Source organism: Tamandua tetradactyla, chromosome 4, assembly GCF_023851605.1.
Source record: "Tamandua tetradactyla isolate mTamTet1 chromosome 4, mTamTet1.pri, whole genome shotgun sequence".
Taxonomy (NCBI): domain Eukaryota; kingdom Metazoa; phylum Chordata; class Mammalia; order Pilosa; family Myrmecophagidae; genus Tamandua; species Tamandua tetradactyla.
Window position 1 is genome coordinate 194,665,608 of NC_135330.1, and position 25,325 is coordinate 194,690,932.

General features: G+C 52.8%; 1 protein-coding gene across 2 annotated transcripts in view; it reads right to left on the bottom strand.

Annotated features, from left to right (window-relative positions):
- Window positions 1-24,727, bottom strand: part of SLC7A1 (solute carrier family 7 member 1) — a 73,648-nt gene extending 48,921 nt beyond the window's left edge. Inside the window, exon 1 of one of the 2 annotated variants that reach the window (XM_077158949.1) lies at window positions 24,621-24,727. The gene's annotated coding sequence lies outside the window, so the exon portion shown is untranslated. Of the gene's footprint in view, window positions 1-22,303; window positions 22,321-24,620 lie in introns of those variants that run through there. The other variant, XM_077158951.1, reaches the window with a different exon arrangement.
- Window positions 24,728-25,325: the final 598 nt, after the last annotated feature.

A 25,325-nucleotide genomic window follows, 5' to 3' on the forward strand; every position in this document is an offset into this window, starting at 1 on the left:
AGCCACCACCTCCAGGTGCCTCTGCCGTCTATGCGCTAGGACGCTATTACTGATTTTTCCTTAAGTGAAGCCTCCTTTTTACAATTTAAACAAATTTATTTATTTTTTTAAAGTATGCATTACTCTCATAAATGGAGCACCACCTAAATCATTTTAAATCAGGATAAGATCCATGGGTTTCCTGTTTCTTCTAATAATATCCACTTAGATGAAAGCCCACCTGTGCAAATTAAAAGGCGCACCCCTGAAACGAGCCTGCCCACAGTGGGCGGCACCAGGCCCGGTGCCCACAACCCACACAGGGGCTGGCGAGCTGCTCCAGTTGGCCTCATCCGGAACGGTCCGCAGGGTGGATGATGGTTTTATTTTTTAAAAGTTTGTATAAAAGAAGAGAAAAGAGAAAGCAAAGAGGGAGGCCAGGCAGCAGAGACGACAGGTGGCGGGCAACACCTGCAGGTTTAGGGTCTGAGCCTTCAGGGAAGGCTGCCAGCTCCAGTCTACAGCTTCTTTGCCGATCCCTTCCCCCAACATGCACCTGAGCACAGGCTGTGGCTTTCAAGTAACGGAAGGAAGATTCCTGAAGAAGCCGCCAGCACGAAAGCTTTCCAAGTGGGCAGCTGTGCAATCGCTTCCACCACCCTTTAAAAACCTGTCTACAACCTCTTTTGTTGCTCAGATGTGGCCTCTCTCTCCAAGCCAACTCGGCAGATGAACTCACTGCCTTCCCCTCTACATCACTGCATGGGACATGACTCCCAGGGATATAAATCTCCCTGGAAACATGGAACAGAACTCCCGGGATGAGCTGGGACCTGGTATCATGGGATTGAGGAAGCTTTCTTGACTGAAAGGATGAGGAGAAAAATGAGACAAAATAAAGTTTCCATGGCTGAGAGATTTCAAATAAAGTCAAGAAGTTATCCTGGAGGTTACCCTTACACATTATCTAGATATTTGTTTTTAGTTTATGGTGTTTTGGAGTGGCTGGAGGGAAGTACCTGAAACTGTAGAGCTGTGTTCCAATAGCTTTGATTCTTGAAGACGTTAAATAACAACGTAGCTTTTACAGTGTAATTGTGTACTTGGGAAAATCTTGTGTCTGATGCTCCTTTTATCCAGGGTATAGACAAATGAGTAAAATAATATGGATAAAAAAATAAATTATAGAGGGCAAAGGGTAAAATTAATTGGGCAGATGGAAATACTAGGGTTAATGAGAAGGGAGGGGTAAAGGGTATGGGATGTATGAGTTTTTTCTTTCTTCTTTTTATTTCTTTTTCCGGAGTAATACAAATGTTCTAAAAAATGATCATGGTGATGAATACACAAGTAGGTGATGATATTTTGAGTCACTGATTGTACACCATGTATGGACTGTATGTGTGTGAAGATTTCTCAATAAAAATATTTCTAAAAAAAGAGAGAAAAAGAAAAACCTATCTACAGTAAACAAAAACGGGGGCCGCACAACCCATTTAACAGGTTTTTGTCCCAAGCCCTGGGCTCCAGGGGGGACACCTAGCACCGTGCCCGGAGGCTAGCATCACAGCCCCCCCCAGCACCCCTCATCCTTCGCCTGCTCCAGGAGCTCCAGACACCCAGCCCTGGCCTCTGACGTCAGGTACAGGCAGGGAAAGAAGGAGAAGAGGGGCCCCTCCATGGGCTAGGGGGCTTCTGGGGACGTCACGCATCCACGTGGCCGCATGGGATCAGCTTACCGCCCCCACCCCTGCAGGCCTGGACTCTCGTGGTTCCAGGGACCCCTCTCTCTCTACTCCAGCACATCGGGCCCCCCACACCCTGCCCCCACCTCTGTAAATAGTTGCTTCATTGAAGTGTTCTCAAGTTCCCCAATTCAGGAGCGCCACTCTGTTCCGGAATCTTCCCTGCAGGGACCCAGACATGCGCAGCTCCTGAAGCCAGCTCGGCCGTGCAGCCCATTTCTCTAGGGCGCGACCTCACAGCCGGAAAGGTCCTGGACGGACGCGTCCCTTCTCCTGGGGTGCCCGCTCCGGGGCCAGCCCAAGCGCCACCGGGGGAGCGCGAGTGCGGTCGGCAGTCGGCACAACGCGCTGCTTGGTCACACGGAAGGGCAGCCGGGCCGCGGGCACGGCCGGGAGCTGCGCGGGGGGCTCTCCCCAAGGCGGCGGGGGGCTGTCCCCGAGGCGGCGGGGGGCTGTCCCCGAGGCGGCGGGGGGCTGTCCCCGAGGCGGCCAGCAGCCACGCACACCCCCGCGGCCACGGAGGAAGCAGCTCGCAGCGACCGTGCAGGCATCGCACTGGGCCCGGCGACCCCTGGGACCCGCGTGGGGCTGCCTGAGGCCCTGCAGCGGGGACGGCGCCGGCCCCACCGCGTCCCGTCCGGCCACTGGGGCGAGAAGGAACCAGGCCCCCGGGAGCCCGGCCCCTGGACGGTGGCCCTTGCTCCGCGCGTCCTCCCGGGAACAGGAACTGGCTCCGTCGCCGCCCCCCTTCTCGGCTTCCTCTGCAGGGACCACAGTGGGGAACCGGGTGGAGGCCCGGGAGGGAACGCCTGGCGGCCCCGCCACACCACTGTGATCGGGGCGGGGCCCGTCGTGGATGTCCGGCCCGGCTGTGGGGTCGCGGGACACGCGGGACACCCGCCTCACCCCCCCCCCCCCCCCCCCCGGGTTCCTGCGGGGAAGATTCCGGAACAGAGAGTCAAGACGGCAAGGGGTTAAAGTCTCAGCCGGAGCGGGACTCAAAGTCTGACCTCCCCCAGGCTCCCTGTCCTTGGATGAAAAAGGGGGGGTGATAACAAAAACAGTGGCTACTGCAGGTGTGGGGAGGCTCCGCTGAACCAATAGGACAAAGCATCAGAGAGCCCAGGCCCATGGCACATGCTGTTTGCTGCCACCTCCACTTTTAGATTCTTAAACCACAGGTTAGATCTCACTAGTAGCCACCTCACTGACGTGCCATGAAGAATAAGTGCCCAAAATGAAAACTGTGTTTACTCTATGAGTAAAAACTAGGTATTGTGTAATCAACAAAGCACTTATACAAACATTTAGTTTAAAAAAATTAAAATAAATATATTGTTTGGGGTTTGGTTCCACTGTGCTAATTCTGATGGTGGAAGATAAAAACATAAATAAAAATGGAGAAGTTATAAAAGCATAATGAATGACAACTGAGCTTTAAAACCCCGGTTTCCATAGGGCATGTGTGCTGGGACTGACTATATCCCTTCCTGATCTCAACATGCCACGTGGACGCTAGAAAAACTACACATGCCAGAAGAGGGCTTCCTTTAAGGATGAAAGCCGCGTGGAAAGGAAAGACGTTCTGACACATGCCGCCACCTGGGCGTGCTGCGTGAAATGAGGCAGACACAAAAGGACAAACACTGTCTCATCCCACTCATGTGAAATGGCTACAATGTGCAAATTCACAGACACAGAAAGCAGGGTACAGGTGGGCGGGGACGGGGGGCCATGCAGGTGCGGGGTCTGGTTGGGGGACGCAACCCCGTGCACCTGACCGGTCCTGCTGAGTGGGTGCTTGGAGGCGGGAGGTGAGACAGGAAAGCTTATGTTTCCACATTTAAAAAAATGTTTCCACAATTAAAAAAAAGAGAGAGCGACTGAGGAGACAATAACTGTAAAATGAAATACATGATCCAGGACTGGAGAGGAAAAGGCTCAGGGGGATACTAGTGGGCAGCAAACCGCCAGAACACAGGCGTAAGCTTTCTGTCAGTGTTAGGCTTCTTGAACTTGATAACTGCAGGAATAAATGTCCTTGTCTTAGAAAAGGTGCACAGAAGTATTACATGTTTGAGGAGCATGGTACATACACCTTACTTCGAAATGTTACAAGATAAAATAAGGGGATGGATGGATGGATGGATGGATGGATGGATGGATGGATGGATGGATAGAAAGGAAAAAAAAGATACAGCAAAGGTGGCAAAATATTAAAAGTTGGTGGATCTGGGTGCCTGGGGGAGGGGTGTGTCGGAGTTCTCTGTATAGGTTTTGTGTTGTTTTTGCAACTGGCCTGTGAGTTGGAAATTAATTCATATTAAAAAGTAAGGCAAAAAACAAACCACCACCCTGTGTGGCGTGGGTGGCTGCTGCGACCCCGGGTGGCAGGTGGGTGGGACGTGCACGTTTCTCCCTCACTGTGAAATGACACACCCTCCCGGCCATCGCTGGGTGCCGTCTGGGCTCGGGGGAGACAGTGAGTGGCCAGGGGACAGGCCGCTGCCCTCCAGCCAGCAGGCCTGCAGCTCACAAAGCCCAATTATTTGTTTTGCCAAACTGTGCGTACATTGAATGGGAATGTTTGTTTTCCGTGTCCCCTGTTAGGTCTCTGAAGAAAAATGATTAAAGAATCATTTCAAGGGCGTTTTTGTGTTGTTGCTCACCCATTCCGACCCAGGTTTGCCGCGCAGCCTCCCTTCCTGCCTTTTAACTTACATTTCTGTCCACTTATCGTGCGCTCCCTCCTTGGTGGCCCCTCCGTGTAAAATGTTGCTTCAAAGAAAAGGTCAGAGTGACATGTCTCCGTCCCCGGGAAGGAGGCCAGACGGTCAGCGGGGCACTGGCCCCCCAGCCCCTCCCTGGAGCGGGGCTACCAGCGCGTGTCACTGGCAGGTGGGGCGAGCACAATAGGTGTCTGCCCGAGCCTCCCCAACTACTGACCACCTGACATGACCGAGTTACGCCCCTGAGGCCCCCCCACCAGTCAAGCCCCCCAACCCTGCTGGGGCGGCTCGGGATCCTGCCACCCGAGCCAGGAGCCGAGCTTCTCCTGCAGGCACCCACAGGAGTGGGTGCCCTGTCCCCGAGGGCCTCAGAGCCAAAAACAGGGGAGGCGACCTCTAAGGAGGACTTCCAGACGAGAAGGACCAGAGAGCCGGAGGGAGCCACTGAGGAGATGGGACGGGGTGACAGGGTCGGAAGAAGGGACAGCAAAGGGAGGACTAACGGAATGCCAAAATTCACTGCCCACTGGGGCAGGGGCAGGGAGGGAGTCGCTGGGAAGTCCAAGCCAGCACGACTGGAAGAAGCAGCGTCAGGAAAAACGATGCTGGGGAGAGAGATCAGAACCTGGGTCTGGAAGTACTGAGACTGCAGGGAGGGCGAGGCCTTGGCGGGACGCTGACCGCACCCTGATGCCCTCCTTGCCCGCTCTCCGCCTGCAGAAGCACAGGCCCAGCACGTGGCAGCCGGGGCTGGGCGACACCAGCCTGAGCACAAAGCAGGCTACCCTCTGTGCCCCGGGTCAGCTGGTCAGCTCTCACGCTCACCCCCAGGGGCCAGCTGCATACAAAGCAGATTTAAATCTGCAAAGCCAGCCTCAACGGGTCTATCAATCTTACCTTATACCTTATATGTATCATATCTATCAAGTCCAATTTAAGCGACAAAAGAAACAGTGGCAGAAGCTTATATGAGTAAATTCCAATATGGAGAAGAGGCTGGTAAATACAGAAAATCTTTCCTGAAAATTTAAATGGAAGACAGTTAACCCTGATGAAAATCATTTCATGAGTATGAAACTTTTAAATGGGCACTCTAAGAACTTAATGAATTAGACCAAAGACCACTCAGGAAAATCTTTCCATCAAAAATTCATCTCTGATGATTTCTTTCTGATCAAATATTTATATTCATAAGCAGGCTCAAAAGAGTGTGTCAACCCCCAGAGAACCTCTTTTGCTGCTCAGATGTGGCCTCTCTAAGCCAACTCAGCAGGTGAACTCATTGCCTTCCCCACTTCGTGGGACATGACTCCTAGGGGTGCAAATCTCCCTGGTAACGTGGGACAGGACTGCTGGGATAAGCCAGGATCTGGCATCATGGGGTCGAGAAAGTCTTCTTGACCAAAAGGGGGAAGAGAGAGATGAGACAAAATAAAGTTTCAGTGCTGAGATTTCAAACAGAGTCAAGAGGCTATCCCGGAGGTTACTCTTATGCATTATATAGATACCCCTTTTTAATTTATGGTGTATTGGTGTGGGTGGAGGGAAGTACCTGAAACTGCAGAGCTGCGTTCCAGTAGCCATATTTCTGGAAGATGAGTGTATAATGATGTAGCTTTCACAATGTGACTGTGTGGTTGAGGAAACCTTGTGCCTGATACTCCTTTATTCAGGGTATGGACAGAGGAGTAAAATAAAGACAAAAAAAAAAAAGTCTCAAGAAGTCTCGTGTCCAGCAGAAGAAATGGAAATATCTGGCGAGCAGGTGGGTCTGGGAGACTCTGCAAAGACCCTAGAGGTGGGCTGGCCGGACCAGGGTTAGGGCGCAGCCTGGAGGGAAGGCGGCGGAGCACAGCACATCTGGGAGCCCCCCGGTGCAGGGGGGAAGATAAATTTAAAAAGAGCCCCAGAGCAGATCTACTTCTCTGCAGACAGAAAAGGAGTGCGTGATTCCAGCAGGTCTCCAGAGACATCTCTGGAGACCTGCCTTTCAAAGCACTGCACCTCCACAGCAGCCTGTGGCAGAACCGCCACATTAAATATAGGATGCCCCCGTTAAATCTCAGTTTCTGATGAACAGATTTTGTATTTTAGTATAAGTATGTTCCCCATACTGCATCAGTCCCAAAGATAGCATAAGTATGTCCTAAATACTGTGACATTGTTATTGTGTTTTTTATATGAAAAATTATACTGAAAAAGCATTTGCCGTTTATCTAAAATCCAAGTTTAATCCTGCACTTCTACATGCTCGACCCGGCAACTCCAGCTCCACTGCCGGCAGCTCAGGCCTCAGCCCCAGCCTCCCACTTCATCGGCCCTGACCTCCAGGGACACCGCACCCCTCCGCAATGGCACTTCTGCAGACGAGCTGCGGGCAGTGCCTCACCCTGTCAAGCTCCTACCCTCCACGGCCCAGGAAAGGAGAGGGTCTGCAGAGGACTGGGCTGGTCAGCTCATTCAATATTCCAGAGAGACCCCGGGGGAGCAGGGCTAAGCACGATCACTAGGCTTCTAAGAAGCAAAAGGAACAACGGGGAGCAGGTTTAGTATAAAGAGCTTGGTTTTCAGGAGAATGAAACTAGGCAGTAGGAGCCTGGCACTCTCTCTGGTTGGTGAGCTTCACCATGTAGACACGGCACCCTTGGCCGGCCACCTGGGCCACCCCAGAATCCATACAGACCAGAACTCAACCAGAACTGCTGAATGAATGAGTGAATGAGTAAATGAATGAGTGAATGAATGAGTGAATGAGTAAATGAATGCTGTACTTCGCAAAGAGCTTGTTTTGAAATCTGAGGTCCCTGGGTAATGATTGGAAATCAAAGTCTAGGGTAAATCTTGGAATGTCATAGCACTCACCACAGTGCCTAACCTTTACGCTTTAACTAGTTTGTCTTCTGAGTGTTACATGTAGTACAAATCACAAGTGTCTGCCTGGGCCCAAACCAAACAAGGAACAAAACACCTGGGATTCCACCTGATGAAGCACATGGCGAGTCTCCCATAAATAAGGTTAGCAAGGAATCGCCTGCTGCCTCCCACACTACAGCAAATCTAGTTAAAATGAAGTTCTCTACAACCCTTTGTGTCACTGCTGTAACTCTTCTTTAGTCCTAGGAGCCCTTACTCAAACAAACATCTAAGAACACCATGATTTCCTTATTAATACACAGAAGCATTATTTCACCCTGTGCCAACTGCCCTTGATCTGTGCTAGAAGAAAACCCAGGGACACCTTATCAAAACAATAAACCTAAAAAAATGAAATAAAAAAGTATATATTTTCAAAAGGGAAAGTACTGTATACTATTCTAAATTACACTTTAAGTCCCCAGTGTAGTTTGAATTTTTAAAAAGAAATCTTTATTTGCTTTACTGTTGTGAACTTCCCATTCTGCTAACAGGCCCCAAATTTAGAATTTACAAGCAAAGTGAGCCTCGACAAAGTGAAAGCTGCTAACCTTTTGGACACGTACTAAATGGCACAGAGCAGAGGTCCCCTACCTCTGCCCTAAACTTTCAGGCATTTCACGGATGGAGTAAAAAGAGTTAGCTAAGAGATCGTTTACGTACAAATTAAACCAAAGGTATTTCATACCAATGTCTGAAAAGCTGAATTCCAAATGTAATCCAGGCTCTTAGCACTCATTTTCTCAAACGTGGCCCACGGCAGTATATTTCGGCCCTCCGTCGGGGCCTGGGGGGCAGCTCCAGTCATCCGTGCTGTCCTGCAACTTCCAAGGAAGGACCAGTCAATCAGCCCCAATTCAGAGCTGAAGATGAGCTCATTAATTATTAATTCTCACCAAGCACCATGAATGCATAACGTTGCTTGGCAACTTTTGGGTAAGAACCATGAACTCATGAGACTAGCAGGGTCATCAAAAAATAGAATGCTTTCTGCAGGTAGAGAGAACCACACAACTAATCTCACATATGCAACTCGGAACAAATTTCTACCACGGGGGCTTAGTTAATGCAAATGACATGGTCTTAGATGCAACTGACATGGTCTTAAAATTAGGGATCAGTACAACGCATTGTGTTCACTGCATCATGGGGTCACAAGTGCTCCCTTCTTTCTAAAGGCTGGTGCCAGCAAGGCCCAGTTCAGGTCAAACCTTTCCTCTGCAGAACTGCAGATGTGCGAGAAGGAAGGGAGCCGGGATGTGCCCCGTCCATTGGCTGCACCGTGTTTTCATGGTTTGCCGTTAAGGAACCTCCTTAGCTGACCCTCCTTAGCTGACCAGCTCCTTGGATGACCGCCTCCTTAGGTGACCGCCTCCTTAGCTGACAGCGTCCTTGGATGACCGCCTCCTCAGAGGACCGCCTACTCAGGTGACCGCCTCCTTCGATGAACCTCAATAGACAGCACCATTAAAAAGTGAATGGGTGAATGGGGCAGACTATGAGAAGGGAGCTAACATTTACTCCCGAGTCCCCCACGAAGTACCCACAGCCACGCTCTCAGTGCTTGCTAGCAGCCAGGAAGGTGGGTGCGTGGAGCGGGGGAAGGTCTGGGCCAGGTCCCAGACGCAGTCAGCACAGAACCAGAACCCAAGCCTGGTCTGTGGTTCCAACACCCGGGCTCCTCCCCAACCCCAACCAGGCCACACCACAGAGGGCCTTGGCTTGGCGTCTCACCTCCATGGCTGGGTGGTGTTTTTCCTATTTATCTAAATATAAATGTCTCTATGTGTTCTAGTTTGTTAGCTGCTGGAATGCAATATACCAGAAACGGAATGGCTTTTAAAAGGAGGAATTTAATGAGTTGCTAGTTTACAGTTGTAAGGTCGAGAAAATGTCCCAATTAAAACAAGTCTATAGAAATGTCCAATCTAAGGCATCTAGGGAAAGATACCTTGGTTCAAGAAGGCCCATGACGTTCAGGCTTTCTCTCTCATCTGGAAGGGCACATGGTGAACACAGTCAGGGTTCCTCTCTCATCTGGAAGGACACGTGAACACAGCATCATCTGCTAGCTTCTTCTCCTGGCTTCCTGTTTCATGAAGCTCCCCGGGAGGTGTTTTCCTTCTTCATCTCCAAAAGTCGCTGGCTGGTGAACTCTGCTTCTTGTGGCTATGTCGTTCTGCTCTGCTCTCTCTGAATCTCTCATTCTCCAAAACACTTCCTCTTTTATAGAACTCCAATAAACCAATCAAGACCCAGCCAAATGGGTGGAAACATGTCATCACCTAATCAGTTTATCCACCCTTGACTAAATCACATCATCCAGGGAGATGATCTGATTACAGTTTCAAACATACAGTATTGAATAGGGACTACTCCACCTTTATGAAATGGGGTTTTGATCAAAACATGGCTTTTCTAGGGGGCATACTTCCTTTCAAACCAGCACACTACGAAACATTACAAATCACTTTATCAAGAGTGAAACACTTGATAGAAGGCCAGAATTCAAGTAAAACTCCAGGCCCATGTAATGACTTGCTTTGGCTATGGTCTGATTTAGTTAGAGATACGATGAACTGCTGTTCATAGCAAGGCTGGGTTTGGGCTATGACTTCTGGGCTCACAGAAGCCCCTTTTCTGCTTCCTCTCAGCTGCGGCCACCGCCTCTCTGGACTCCAGCTCAGGCTCGGCACTCCCACCCAACCGGGCCAGGGCTAGCCGGAGCCGGCCGCCAGATTCTCCGAGTTCCCATAGTCAGAGCCAACGGCACACACCTCGGCTGGGGGTGGGAGAGGCTGGGGTGGGGATGGGGGGGGTGTTCAGAATGGTGAGGGCAGAGAGGACAGAGAGGACATGCCCCCTCCAGGGTCGGACAGGAGGGCAGTCAATCCTAGGGCCCCAGCTTGCTTTACCATAACTAAGAGAATCTCAACAAGGTGGCTCCAATGGGCTTTGCGTCAGACACTGAGTGGGTTCCACTCCCATTTGAAATGCCAAGCGATGCATATGTGGAAAGCTCCAAGAACCCAAGAAATAACACCCGCGGTTCACCTTAGTCTACTCTGGCCAAGTGGCCTGTCTTCGTTGGAGCTCACAAAGCAAGCTCTGGGAGACAGCATGCCCCCTGGCAGCATTTCCAAAGGATTAGTGATAACCCCTCTCCCCCAACAGCTCTGGCTTCCGAGTCGTGGGGGACTCGGGAGTAAATGATAGCTCCTTTCTCATAGTCCGCCCCATTCACCCATTCACTTTTTAATGGTGCTGTCTATTGAGGTTCATCGAAGGAGGCGGTCACCTGAGTAGGCGGTCCTCTGAGGAGGCGGTCATCCAAGGACGCTGTCAGCTAAGGAGGCGGTCACCTAAGATGCCGAGCATCTATCTAGAACATTCTTTTTGAGCCCATTTCCCTTTTCAGTCTTGACCCCCCCAGTTCTGTCCATTTGTTACCAGCTACGGAGAGCCCTCTTTGCTTTTTTATTTATTCTAAACCACTGTTATGTCCCTGCAAGTGCTCTTAGCCCTAGAAATGACTTCTAGAGTTGGTGTTAGAGTCTGGTTCACCTGGCCACATTGTAGGGGTTTCAAGCCATGATTGCATCTCTTGGTCTTAGCCATTCTAGACTGGGCTGTCCCAGCTCATCTCTACAATCTCTCATGAGCTCTCCTCCTTCCCCTAATGAAAGCCGAGGCTTCCCTGGGAGCAGCAAACAAGAAACTCCCTTCTTCTGTAACATGGCCCTTACCAGATCTCTGTTGAGCTGGGCAGATATTGAAGATGTCTGAATTTCAGCTGCACAAAATCCTTTTTGTAAACGTGGCCCTCTGCCATCTCTCATGCTCCTGAGAACCTCAGATGACCTGGGGGCACAGCGGAGAGTGCACGGCTCTGGACGACAGCTGTGTTCTTATGGACACAACTGAATGCCTGAGTAAGGACCCTGGGTCAGCTGCACACCGAGCCTGCTACCGCAAATCGGAGCCTCACAGGGTCCTGCCACCTGTCTCCAGGCTGTCCCCAGAATCCAGGGGAGGCCGAGGGGCAGTCTGCAGAGGGAAGGCTGCCCAGGGACAGAGAGACTCGAGAAACCAGCACCGTCTGTCCTGTCAGTTCCTGCTGGAAAGGATCACAGTGATGGCAACTACCCGCAGGCCGCCATCCTGCGCCTTTCCACCCGGCACCCACCTGCACGGGAGATGCAGTGACCCTGCAAGAGCCCCTGCTGCTGGCTCCCGGGCACGGCCTCTCAGAGCAGCTAACCTCCAAAGGGTCCTCCCGCCCCAGCGTACAGGCACCCTCCCTCCTCCGCCCTGCTCTCGGCACAGGAATTCTGGCACTTTCACAACACCTCTATTTTTATTTCACTGGGGAAAGGGATGTTTCTCAGAGGGTAGGGGCGGAAGCAGAAATAAGAACACTCTGAAGAGCTTCCCAAAATAAACATTTCCAGGTGAGGACAGCTCCTCCTCACACCCCAGTGCAGAGCTGTGGCCGTCCCTTGCCGCTTGCTGCTGACACACGGCAGCCTCCGTCCAGCTGGGTGGGGAAAGAGGGGCTGCGCTCCTTTCCTTTCCCTCCGACAAAGGCCAGCATATACTTTGAAACATATGGCTGGCCAGTCCTTAAAATATATAACCCCTCTCAGGCTGCCTCCCCAGTGAGATCAGTTGGGGCTGGCACCCCCCAACCCCCACAGCCAGCCAGACACCTCCGGGCTTCTCTCTCCCTTGTCCGGGAGTGAGCGATCCCGCAGATTCTGGAATGCTGGGCCAGCCCTGCTCGCGCTTCCGAGGCGCACAGAGGAGGCACCCCTCTTCCCAAGTCATCCTACCGGGGACCCCACAGACTGTGGCCAACAGCCGCTTCTTGCCCAGGAATTACCTCCCCCTGCCCGGCTCCACGCTGCCGCAGGCCGAACGGCGCCTCTCAGCCCAACCCTGGCCATTGTCCCCCATGCCGGGTCTTCCAGTTCTGCCATACACAGCCACCCTCCCCCCCACTGCATTTGGACGACAACCTGCAGAGCCCCTCGGGGTCCGTGACCCGGGAAGCTCCATGGATCTCCTGCTCAGCCTGGGAGCCCCACCTCCAATGCAGCAGCAGAGAGCACGGCCCCAGCTGTGTCTGTCCTGCAGCCAGCCGGCGTGGGCTCCCACTCTCTGGCCATGTCCACTAGGGGAGCACCTGGAGGGGTGGGGAGGGGGCAGCTGAGACCCCAGTTGGGCCCCCTGGTCTCCAAGGCCATGTGAAGGCCTAAGAGCCCGGGACTCCTACACCCCACATGCTTTCTACCCCTCAGGAACACACCCTTTTAGAAAGCACCCCAGGTCTGGAGAGCACACCTTGAGGGCGGTACTGGCTTCTCCTTCACAGGCAGTTTGCACACCTTAACACAAGGCCCTGATGGCCTCACTTGGCTGTTTTGCCAAACACTGAAGACGCATCTACCTGGCGGGCTGATTTTCCTTCTGAAAGGGAATGGGGCCTCTGCGCAGCCTGGTCACGGGTCCTCTGCCAAAGTTTCACCCATGGACTGGGCTGCTAACCTTAGCACCGCGAAAGACAGATGCCTGCAAATTTCTAGAAGTTGAAAGTGTCAGAAAGGCCATTATAAGCTACCTGTCTACATTCCTGCAAGAGGCGCCATAAATTTAAGTTGATGTTCTCAAAGAAACAATGCCAGGATGCGGTTTTTATAAAGGTGTGCACAGCACAAAAATGCAGCAGCTTCTGACGGGCACAGAGGAAAGGGCAAGGCCGCCCTATTCCCGGGCCCCGCCATCACCGCCACCCACAGGCCTCCTGGGGGCGGGGGCTGGGAGGTGCGTTCTTGGCCTACTCCTGCCTTTTTACAGGAATCATCAGAAATCCCAAATTGAAGGAAGATGTAAATGGCATTTCTGTATTCTATATAACAGAAGGCTTTCTAACCAGTATACGAATTAAAATAAAAGTTACATACAACTTTGCTTAATAAAAGTATCCCCAGGTGGTGCAACAGTGGTTCAGTGGCAGAGTTCTCGCCTGCCATGCTGGAGACCTGGGTTCGATTCCCGGTGTCTGCCCATGCAAAAAAATATTCCCGCTACTCCCCTTATTTTTTCTTCCCTTGAGAAGGTAAAAGAATACACTTAGATGAAGAAATTTCAAAGGACTTCTGGATGTTTTCACAGGAACCTGCAGTGAGAAACACTTGGGGAAACTGAGGACCACTTTGAAATTTTTGAGAAAGTGACCCACTCTGCTTACCTCTTTCCCTTCCTCTTCCCCGCCCCCCCACTGGGAACCGAACCTGGGTCCCCAATATGGCAGGCAAAGAACTCTGCCTGCTGAGCCACGTGGCCTGCCCTCTTTCCCTTACTCTCACACTTCCCCACCCGAATACAGGAATCACAGAAAACTTTTAAGGGAATCATGTTCAAATGCAGTCAAGGTTTTCCTGAATATCCAAAGCCAAATCCACCTCCTTCTGGACTGGGACACGGGGGCGGGAGGGCACCCCTTTTTACCTTTCCTTGTCTATTCTTAGAACTCTTAGAGCAACAAACCTAAGAAGACCACAAGGAGGCATAAACTTCTCAGCCGCGGCCCGGGGCCCAGAGGCCTCCTGGGCTGGGTCCTCAGGCGGGTGCTGGGGCCCCAAGGGTGGAGGAACTATCTCCTGCCTAGTCATCTCCCCCCACCCCCTTCGATCAGAAAGCTCCGAAATCCACCATTTCTATTACGAATTCTCCAAGAGACGAGGAGAAGCATCTCCTTTGCCCCATGCACCTCCCCTCTCCCTTGGCGGGGGGCATGGCTTAGCTCTCCACCTGAAGCCGCCAGGTGGGGCTGCACGGGTCCCCCACCTCCGGTTGGGTGCAACCTCAGGCCTTTCACTCAGGTGGAACCTCCCAGAAGGCCAAAGCTTAGCCCGTTCGCCTCTAGCCTCGATGACAACTCACATGTACCAGTGCCTCGTATAGGCCCACCATGCAGGCCTCAGCACAAGCCCACCCGGTGGGGTCCCCCACTTCCCCACGGGTGGCCGGGCCTGGCAGGGAGAGCCGCCGGCCACGTGCTTTCCCATCTCCAGTTCCTTCCTGGGGGTGGGTCCGGGCTATCACAGCTCACGGCTGCGGCAGCCCCACCCAGGCCACCCAGGGGCCGCTTCTCACCTGCAGGTGCTGCAGACAGATAACCAGGCACCGCCTGAGGGCACCAACTAGGGTGACAGGCCCGCGGGCACACCTTCTCCTGGGTGGCTGAGGACATGACTCCCGAGCCTGGACTGCCACCGAGGCCCTGCCCCAGGTGGATGCAGGAGGACCAGGGCCCCAAAGAGTCCCGGGCCCCAGCAGTCCTGGGGGCTGCCCCAGGGGGGGAAATGCAGTCTTCTGCCCCAGCCCATGTCTGGGGCCTGTATGCACACAGCAGAGTGGGACCCACAGGCTAGAGGGTTGCAAGGTACCTGGAGTGTGCACGCATTGTTCTGTTAATGCAAATTACTTAACTTGCACCCTTACTGCAGATGGATTTCTTTCCCTTTGCTCAATGCCCGCCCTATGGCCCCAAGGGCTCTTCCTAAGTGTACTTAGCTCCTTGCTTTTCAGATTGGCATGAAGGAAGAAAACCACAAAATTCACCCAGTATGCAAAATTAAGAGAGATGCCTCTTATTTTATGGAGGCAGATTTCAGGAAAGAAAATTCTACAGGGTGGCTGTGTTCCTGGGTTTCAGTGTCCACATTCATGTAGGGTTTTCAACTTTAGGGGCCTCTGCCTGTGCCCACCGGCACGACAAAGCCAACTCTGCAGTCCAGCAACCAGGGCAGTTCTAGGTTCAAGGGATGGAATTTCTGAGAAATCCAATATTTCACTGGAGGTTGGGGGGTGCGGTACTGCTTGCTCCCACAAAGCGCCAAGTGCTAGGGGCAGGCTCCCCTCCCCCTGTGCGGGCTCCCCAGGCCCCTCCAGGCCTCGGGGCATCCCTGGGGCCTCAGATCTGCCACCACCCGGAAGTCTCCCCAGGGCGACCCACAAGGGCCGCCCAGGAGAGCGGCAGGAGCTCGGACCTCGCGGCCCACAGCCCCGGGCTGCCCTCCGTACGCAGCAGGAAGGCCCAGCGCGGAGACGTGCGGTCCGCGGACCCTCCGCGGGACGAGTCGCCAAGACCAGCCGGGTCCAGCGCGGCTGCCGGTGCGAGCTCACCTGCGCGCTCCCCTCTCAAGGCTGCCACTGGAGAAAAGCAGGCTGGAGAAAAAAGGCTTCCAACCAAAGTGTTTTGTGCTGCTTTGTTTTCTTTTTAACCAAATTGGCTGCTCAAAATCTGAGGGTATGAATTTACAGGGAACTATTACGCAACTGCAAGATTATCCCTTATTCCAGTTACTACGAATATAGATATATATTTTTATACACATATTTTATATACACATTTTTATATAATATACATTTCTTTATACATTGCTTATATATACCTATTTTTTATATACATTTTTTTGGGGCATAGGCAGGCTCCAGGAATCCGTGGCACCGCCCCCAGATACTACTAATATATTTTTACAATAGCGTAAAACCAAGTTCATGAGGATTCCTGTCAAATGCTAATACCAGCGCTGGTGATACTTAGAACTTACAGACGAGTGTTTTAAAAGTCTGTAAATCGGGTGGGCCACGGTGGCTCAGCAGGCAGAGTTCTCGCGTGCCATGCCAGAGACCCAGGGTTTGATTCCGGGGGCCTGCCCATGCAAAAAAAAAAAAAAAAAAAAGTCTGTAAATTAAGTGCCCTGAATTCTTACAATAAATTTATTGAGAAGCCTTACAATAAATTTATTGAGAAGCCTAGGAAATAAAGGAAGTTTACTAGGAACAAGGACAGATCTTTGTACATTGTTCCCCAAACAAGATAATTTATCTTATTCTAGTTCCAATAAGTTACTAAGGTCTTATGGCATAAAATCAATTCTTAAAACAGTTCTAAATAAAGAATATTTATTTTCTGAAGGGGAGGACCCTTCTAACACTTCTCAAGCAAAAAGTTTTAAATTTATGTAAAATTCATTCAACCTTTTCGAGAACTATTTAATGGTGATTGTTACTGCTAACATATTTTCAATACTCTGTTCAACTTTAATCCATCAGACTTGAGACCAAAAGTTAATGTTTCTTTAACAGTGTCTTTTCTCCCTCTTCTTCCTATAAATCCTTCCAGATCAGTTCTTGCTCAAATCGCAATGAATAAAATAAACTTAATAAAAATCCAAAGGAGGAACACGCGGCCCGTCTCTACAGACCGCGTGAGCCTGGCCAGCACCTCCGGGCAAGCGGAGGACACGGCTGTCCTGCGACTCAAATGCGCCCCGCCCTGTAACCCTCCCGGCCCCCACGGAACCACCTCAAATAAAACAGGCCACCTCAGTCAGAAACTCACAAATCACCAAGAAAGGAAATCTCTACTCCCGAACTTTCTTTGTTCAAACCAGTGCTGACAGAGCACCCCCACCCCACCCCACCCCAGCCCCTCCGGCCAGGGAACCGGAGATGCAGGACCAAGCTCTCTGCGCTTCTCAAACGCCAACCTGCCACCTGAGTTTCCTCTTCTTTACTGACGAAATGGAACAGTATAAACATCAGGATAGTGCTCCACCACGAGAGGTAGAAGAATCTGAACTTCTGGTTCATGAACACTTTCACTTTAATTTCCAAAGAAAGGTGTGTCTATGTCTGCGTGTGTGCGCCTGATCACAACGGAAGACCTATTTCTTGTTGCAGACGACAATAAAAAAAAGTTGAGAGCCCCCAATCTCGGAACCACCAGCCCCATATCCCACCCACGGGCCCAAGAAGAGCTTCCCAGACCGCCGAGCTCCCGGGACACAGAGTTGACTGCACGGGGCTCTGAAAGCCCAGTGTCTGACAGAAGGAGAGCTCTGCAGCTGCAAAGCAGCTTTCATCCTTCCTGCACCAAATCTCCAAGACCAGGGCTATCTACAAAGTTAGCCCACGTTGCAACCAAAATGAGGCTGAACAACTCTACAAATAAGCAAGGAGGATGGCACACTGCCAGAATACCCCGCTCATGCAAATGTTGGAGAAAGCAGCAAGGTCCCAAGGCTCAAGGATGATAAACGCTAAGCCGATCTGACAGAGATTCTCAGGTTAAAAAAGGCTGAACCAATGGCACGCTAAATACCAGGTAAGTGAGAGTAAATTGCAATTTTAGCCCATCCATTGAGGTGCCTAATGACCAACCAAGGAAAAGCTCCCTAACATCCTGATACTCTAATTTCAACAGGACAGGCTTATTCCACGAAAAGAAATGGCAAAGCCACTCATTCACAGCATGATTTAATAACCAATAACTAAGCAAACCCCAAACCAAGAGGCCAGGGCAGAATTACAATAGAAATTCAAAGTAATATCTTGTTCCTTCCATCTGCCAAGATGTTACCATTTAGCTCAAAGGCATCCATCCCTCCCTTGAAAAACAATACTAATTTTCTAACTCAGTATCCCATCCACAAATACTTATAAACACTATTTTAGATGCTGCATGCATAGCAGGGAATTAAAGCCCAATTTTAAATCCTTTTATCTGTCAAAATGCATATAACCAAATAAGGTAACAATGAATATAGGAAATGTCTCCAATTTTTTTCACTTTTAATATTCAAGTTATTCCCACAAGATCAAAAGTTCTTTGAAAACGCCATTTTTACTGGGTACCTAATATTCCATCACAGAGCCATCATAATTCATTTCCAAAAGCTTACCACAGATAAAAGCAGGGGTGGGACCAATTAAACAGAACAGGTTAGACCTCCATTCAGCCTTGGGGGGGGGGAGAAAATGCAAATCGGATCTTACCCAACTCCTGATATGCTCCCTGGCCTGCTGTTCCAACACTCACCCTCCGCACTCCCCATTAACGCCCAGTTTGTGAATCTCCTTTTATAAGTCCCACTCCCCTCTTTGATCCAAGAGAACATTGTCTGCACAGAACAATACGTTTTAATTTCGATTTCCCCTTTTTTCAGGAAAGGAAATGTTTGCACTTCAAAGGGCTCCTTTGAAGAGCGGCCCCTCAGTCTGGCCTGTCCAGGTTTTCGGTCCGGGGCCCCGCGGGGGGCCACCCCTGAGGGCAATCTCAAGGCCAGCTCCTTCCAGGGCAGGGTCTGGGGCAGGGGAAGAGAAAACACACCCAGGTATAAACACTGGAGGCTTTTGATCGTAACCCACAGAGGCCCTTTCTCACACATGACGCTGACTGGCGGCGTAGGGAAACTGAGGCACGGGCATCAGGAAGCCGGGGACACGCAGGAGTGGCTTCTGGTAACAAGCCGCGGGAGGAGACAGGTCAACCCGGTGCATGAGAGACATCCCAGCCGCACTTCACGCGATGGTTTCCAGATCCTCTCCTGGCCAGCTCTTCAGCTGCAAGGTGGCAAAAACTCGCAGTCCGGCACCTGGCCTTGGGTTCTTCGGACAAGCTGCGGCAGGAGGCAGGACTCGGCGGCGGGGGGCCCCTCCCACCGCGGCCCCGCGCCAGCCCCCGCAGCCAGGGGCGCACCGTTCAGGAGACCTGCAGCGCCGTCCTCAAGGCCCCAATGAGCCCTGATTTTACTAACGATGCGAGCCCTTCCTTAACCCCCGGGAGGGATGCGGCCAGAGCACCCCGAGGGCGCTCAGGTCCTCCCACGGGGGGGGGGGGGGGGGGGGCGGAGGAGAGGAAAGACGGAAAGACGCCTACTCCGGGCTGGGGTGGGTGGGGGGACAGCGGGATGGTCGGGGCCCTCCCCCGGGAACGTCTTCCAGCATCTCCTGCAAGCTCGGGCTACGCGCAAAGCCTCTGTGCCCGGATCTGTGAATCCCTTTCATTTCCTCCTTTTAGCTTTTCTACAATTTCCAAATTTTTAACAATGACCATTCTACCTTTTTAATAATGACCATTCTACCTCTTAGGCCACTCTCTTATTACAAAGAGGCTTAAGAGGTAGAAAATCAGCAACAGCTTCTTTCAAAGATTTCCTTGAAAATAAAATATAGAAATAAACCAGCTGTAAAGGACATAATTTGAACAATCAAAAGCTGAATATGGGTTGCAGACTGGATAGCAGTGTTGTATTAATGCTAAATTTCCTGCATTTGGCATCACACTGTGGTTATGTAAGAAAATGTCCTTGCTCTTAGGAAATAAACATTGAAGTGTGTATGGGGTAAATAAAGCGGAAGGATGTCTTCCACTCCTGCAAATCATTCAGAACAAAATGCACAAGTATGTGCCTACGTGCACATTTATATTCACAGAGAGAGGGAAACTGATATAATAAAAGGGACACTTTGGGGGAATTTGGGAAAAAGTTACTCAGGAGTTGCTTGTACTCCTGCAACTTTAAGCTTGAGACTATCCCCAAAAAGTTGGAAGAAAGAAGGAAACAAGAAGAAAGACAGGCAGGTCCCAGGGGTTCCCTGCAAGACGCAGGAGAAAGGTACCAGCCAAAGCTGTAAGCTGAGGGTCTCAGGAACCACCCCAGGCCACCTCGGGGTCAGCTGGAACCTGGGGAGCTCCTAACATTTGAGGGCGCCAGAGGTGCATCCAAAGGAAGGAGACACTTCCCCAGATGACTGCATTACGAAAGAAGAAAATTAAGAATGTGGGGGCAGGACTACTCCCCCGGAAGGTCTTGAGAAGATAGGGTGGGGACCAGAGAAGGAAGCTGACGCTTCCCTATAAACACAGATCTCTGGTTCCCACCAGACCCCCTGCGAAGGGCTCTCCCCAAGTACCGAGGTGGCTGCTGGAGCTGTAGAGGAAACAGAGCCCAGCTCCCCTGCCGTCCGCAGGAAGCTCCGCGTCCAGCCCGTGCAGCTGACCTAGAGAGCCCGCGGCCCAGCCTGGGGCACACCCAGCTCCTAGGGCTGCCCGCCCCATGGCCAAAAACGCCAAGGGAGGCAAGGGCAGCAGAGACCAAGAGGGGTAAGCAGAGGAGGAAAGTGGGGTGCCATGCACCCCCAAGCTGATTCAGACGTGAGGAGAGGCATGGCCAGTGGGCTCTAGCACCTGGCCTGCCCTGCGCACCCAGTGAGGCCCCTGCACACCTAACTGCCCCCTTCCAGCAGCTATCTCAGTTTACCCCAGGGGGTTGTGAGGATCAAATGAGAACCTGGAAGGCGCGACACCCCAAGTGCTGCCCTGCTTCGGGCCCTGCCCCTCTTTCCTCCTGGGCCAGACATACTTTGACCAGCGATACTCGAAGCTACCAAGGCGGTGGACAGAAAAGAACGGGGGCACCCACCACCACCCCTAACCCCAGGGTGACCGGCTCATCCCGGCCCCTTCACTACCTCCAGGGAATGCTCAAAGAAGGTGGAGGGCAGACACCCCTGCTCCATCAACCCCGGGCCTCGGGGAGACGTGGGCTGAAGCAAGGTGATAGCCATCCCTACACACACACACACACACACACATGCACATGACACATCACACGCAGATATACACATACAACATGCACCACATGCACACACCACATGCACACACCACATGCACACCTATACACACAGCACATGTGTACTGCACGCATGCACATCACACATCAATATACATAAACCACACACATGCACATACCATACACACAACACACACACCATATGCACACATATACACACACAAGCACTCACACCACACACAACACACACAAGCACACTACATGCACACACATCACAAGCACAAACCACACTCACATGCACACCTATACACACGTGCATACACACTACACATCACATAGTACATGCACACACATACACACATGTGCACACATACACACCACATATACCACAACCCCATAATGCAAACACAACACCCACACGCCATCTGCACACACATGCACACACCCATACACACGTGCACATACATCACACACAACACTCCCCACACACCACACATCAGCACATGCACACCAAACACACTGGCATGTAGGTCCCTCGCTGAGACAGGAGCTGTGAGGTCTCTATGCCAGAGCAGCTAGGAGGGGCCAACCCCCTGGAAAGTGGGTGATCTGGACCTAGGGGAACCTGCACTCATCGCTGAGGGAGGCCCTAGGACCCCAGAGTGTGAAGGGCTGAAAGGTCCATCCAGGCCACAAGAGGCCCAGAGACTTGTTCTGTGACCCCAAGTGTGAACAGACAGTGACAGAGAACCCCCCGCCCAGGGCACAGGTGCGGGTGTGAGGGTCCTGCCGGGGCAGTGGGTTCGGCAGACACTGTCGGCCCCAGCACCCCAGCACTACCCCTCCCTGTAAATGAGCCGCCATCCCAAGGAAGAGGGACTGGGTGTGTGTCTCTACACCGTGGCAGAACAGGACAGCAAAATAAAGTTGCTATAAAAACTATTCTTCGCCCTAGCCTACGTCAAAGAACCAAAATTTCTTCCCAGTGTTAACAGTTAACATTTATACAAAACATATAGTGTGTGCCGGGTGCAAACAGGGATTATGGCATTTAAATCCTCGGTCCTATAAAACAGACATAAGGCAAATTGGTGTGCAAGTGGGATGGGAAAGCGTTCACGCGTGGCTCTGAGAAGGATCTAGAAAAGGCAGCTCTCCCCCAAGGCGGGGCCATCAGAGGCTCACAGGTCTCCTGGAGCAGGGAGTTAGCACCAGAGAGGGTCTCTATGTAGGATGCAGGTCAGGGGCCACTGGGGGTGGGGGGTGGGCGGTGGGAAAGCATTTCAGTCCTCTCCGCCAAGGGCCTGAACCTGGCGCCACCATCACCACCATCCCTTCCCAAAACTTTACCATCACCCTAAATGGAAACAGTTTAAGCATTAACTCCCCATTTCCTACCCCCACCCAGTCACCTGGTAGCTGCTGACTTTTAAAAATCTGTGCTTCCGCAGCTTCCCCCAACTCCACTCTCCTTGGAACCCATCCAACGTCTCTCTCTCTCACGTCTCACCTCAAATCCCCTGGCAAATCCTGCCGGGTCTACCTTTAAAATGAATCCAGAATTCGACCACCTCCAGTCCCACCAGCTCTACCAAAACTCTAAGCGCCTCCTAACTGGGCTCCCTCTTCTACACTTGTCATCCCCACCCCCTGCTATTCTCCACCCAGCAGCTGATGTAATACTTAGAAAGTTAAGACTGAACTTCCAAAGGTTCCTGCTTCACTCAGAGTGAAAAACCGACTCCCGCTGGCCTCCAGGGACTGCATGCCCCCCACCACCCCCACAATGGTAAAAGGCTGGGTGGGGGGTGGGGGTGCAGAGAGAGCCCTGGCCGCCACGGGCCCATTGCACAGGAACAAAACCTTGGGTCCCACACGCAGGTAGCCCTGGCATGAAGGTGAAAGACCAGGTGGGAGAACCGACACCTCAAAAGATGCCTCTGCCGCCAGATGACACAGAGGCCCCAAGGCTGGAGAAAAACATTTCTCTCCGCGCCAGGGAAGCACCCACTCCCGATTCTAACTCCTCCTTGAATTAGATTAACAAGAGCAAAACCTTCCAATACCTGATTACTGAGAAAAGGGTCATTGCCCTGCACATAATACTGGAGCCTCCAATGCAGTGGCCTACTTTACTGGCCTTGCTAAAAGGAAAGTACAGACTAGAATGACCAGTAGCAGATATTTCATTCCATCAAAGAATCAAAGGCAATAAACAAATGTCTTCGATTTCAAACTCTCCGAGGTGGGCAACCATCATTCAAGCCTTTTCTTTCTCTAAATCAAAAAATTATAAGCACAAGAGCACTCACAAGCAAAGATCCAGCTTCACACAACTAAGCACATCTGCTCTCTAGTAAGTTGTTGACTCAAAATTTCTTTGACACTCTTTGAGTTTTATCTTTATAATGATCAAACTTGCTCTTACTATGCCAAATCTTGAAAACTATTTTAATCCATTACTGACCTCTTCCCACACTGAGTTTCTACTCTGATTGGGTGACTTAAATAAGACCTTTTGTTTTAATGACAGAAGGGTGTGTGCATTTGAAAATAATGATCATCTCCATTGAGACCAACTAAAAATATCAGGGCAATAAATGTATCATGTTTACAATACAGTCCTATTATCTGAACCAAATGTAAAGGGCAAGAAATGTCAAGATAAGTCACAAATAAGTTAAATTCTAATAAGCACAATTAGTAAACTCAGCCAGAGGCCAACTAGCATACCCGTTGTAGGAGTCAAATTTCTCCTCTGGAGGAAATACACCTGGTACAGCAATCCCTACCCTAAGCTTGGAATAAACCCCACTCCAGGCTATTTCCAAACACCAGAGCGTGGCCCAGTGTGGGGAAACGTAGTTGCTTGTGTTTTTGTTTTCTTGGCAGCACATGTCGGGCTGTACTCACCTTCTAAGTCAAGCACAATTCCGACCCTTCCCACGCCCACGGGAAAGGGGAAGTTGCTGCCAGGGAGGTGGCAGTGGCGAGAGCCACAGCCCTCTCGGGGGGCCGCCCCACCTGCGCGCCCGGGAAGTTTCCTACTACGCAGAAAGGGTAAGTCTGAGAAGAGGTTGTCTTCATTAAGCCGGAAGAACTTCCTTCCACTCCACACCATCTGGAAGGCTGGCCGAACGCAGCTTTTTCAGGTCAGCCGGGGTCACAAGGAAGCCCACCAAGGCGGGGTGGGGGTTCACCGAAATAACCCTGGGGACCTGGAAGCGTGGAGGAGGAGGGCCAGGGCGCGTCCCGGGGTCCGGGGAGGCAGGGGGCGGCACGGCGGCCACCCGGCGGCTGTGCGAGGGGCGGTCCCCAGGCCGCCCACCTGCCGTGGGACCACCCTCGGGGCCGCCGGGCGGGGTCCCGGCCCGCGGCGATGACACATTCCCGGCCTCGTGGCGGGGCGGGGTGCTCTGCCCCGCGCCATGTATGGGAAGGGCTCCCTCGCTGCCCACCCGGCTCCGGCTGCCTCGGGTCCGCCCCCTGCCCACCCCGACCCCGGAGCTCCCGGGGGTCCCAGGAGAGCCGCGCGGCGCGGGCCTGGCGGAGCGCCGGGTCGCCCACGCTCCCTCGCTGGGTGTTGCATCATGCACCAGGCGCGCCTTCAGGGAACCAAAATGGACTCCGGTGGCGCGACCGCCGCATGGGCACCGGCCCGCGCGCACACCCCCGGCCCGCCCTGCCCTCGCCCTCCCGCGGGGCCGCCCCGGAGCCAGAGAGCGCCCCCAGCGCGGGACCCTCGGCTCTCCGCCGCGCCGGGACCGCGGCCAAGGTGACCCGAGCCCCGCAGCGCGACCCGGAGCCCGCGGGGACCCGGCACTCACCGAGCCGGCGGAGCGGACGGCGGGATGCCGAGAGGACCGCCGCGGGCGGACTGACGGGCGGACGGACGGGCCGACGGACGGGCGGAGCGGCGATCGGCCGGGACGGCGGGCCCGAGCTGGCGTGCGCGCGGCGACGGGCGGAGGCGCTGGCGGTGGACCCGCTGCTCACACCTGCGCGCGGCGTGGAGGGAGCGCGGGCGGCCGCCCCGGAGCCGGGTTTCATCAGCCGCCGCCCCGCCCCGCCCCCCGCGCCCGCCCTCCGCGCCCCACAGCCCGGCCCGCCGCGCGCGTCACCGCCGGGCGCCAATGAGCGGCGGCGCGGGCCCGGGGGGCGGCGGCCGCGGGACCCGCGTGGGGGGTGGGCGGGGCGGCGGCGGCTCCGCGCGCTCAGCCCGGGATTCCCCGCCGGGCGCCTCCCGAGGCTTTGGCGGGCGCGGGGCCCTGGCTCCGCCCCGCCGCCTCCTCCCGCCCGCAGCGGCGCGGCCAGACTTTCTCACCCCGAAATAAAAGACTCGGAACGTATTTGAAGGGTTTGGGTGTCTGGGGTTTTGTCTGTTTGTTTGTTTGTTTATTACTTTAAATGGTCATGCGGTTGCCATTTAACCATGCCGCCTGCTCCTGCTAGTCCTTGGCCTTGAATACCGTGCCGTGGCCTGGGGTCAGGAAGTGCCCCAAGGTTGCCCGTCCGTGTGTCCCGCCGCGGGA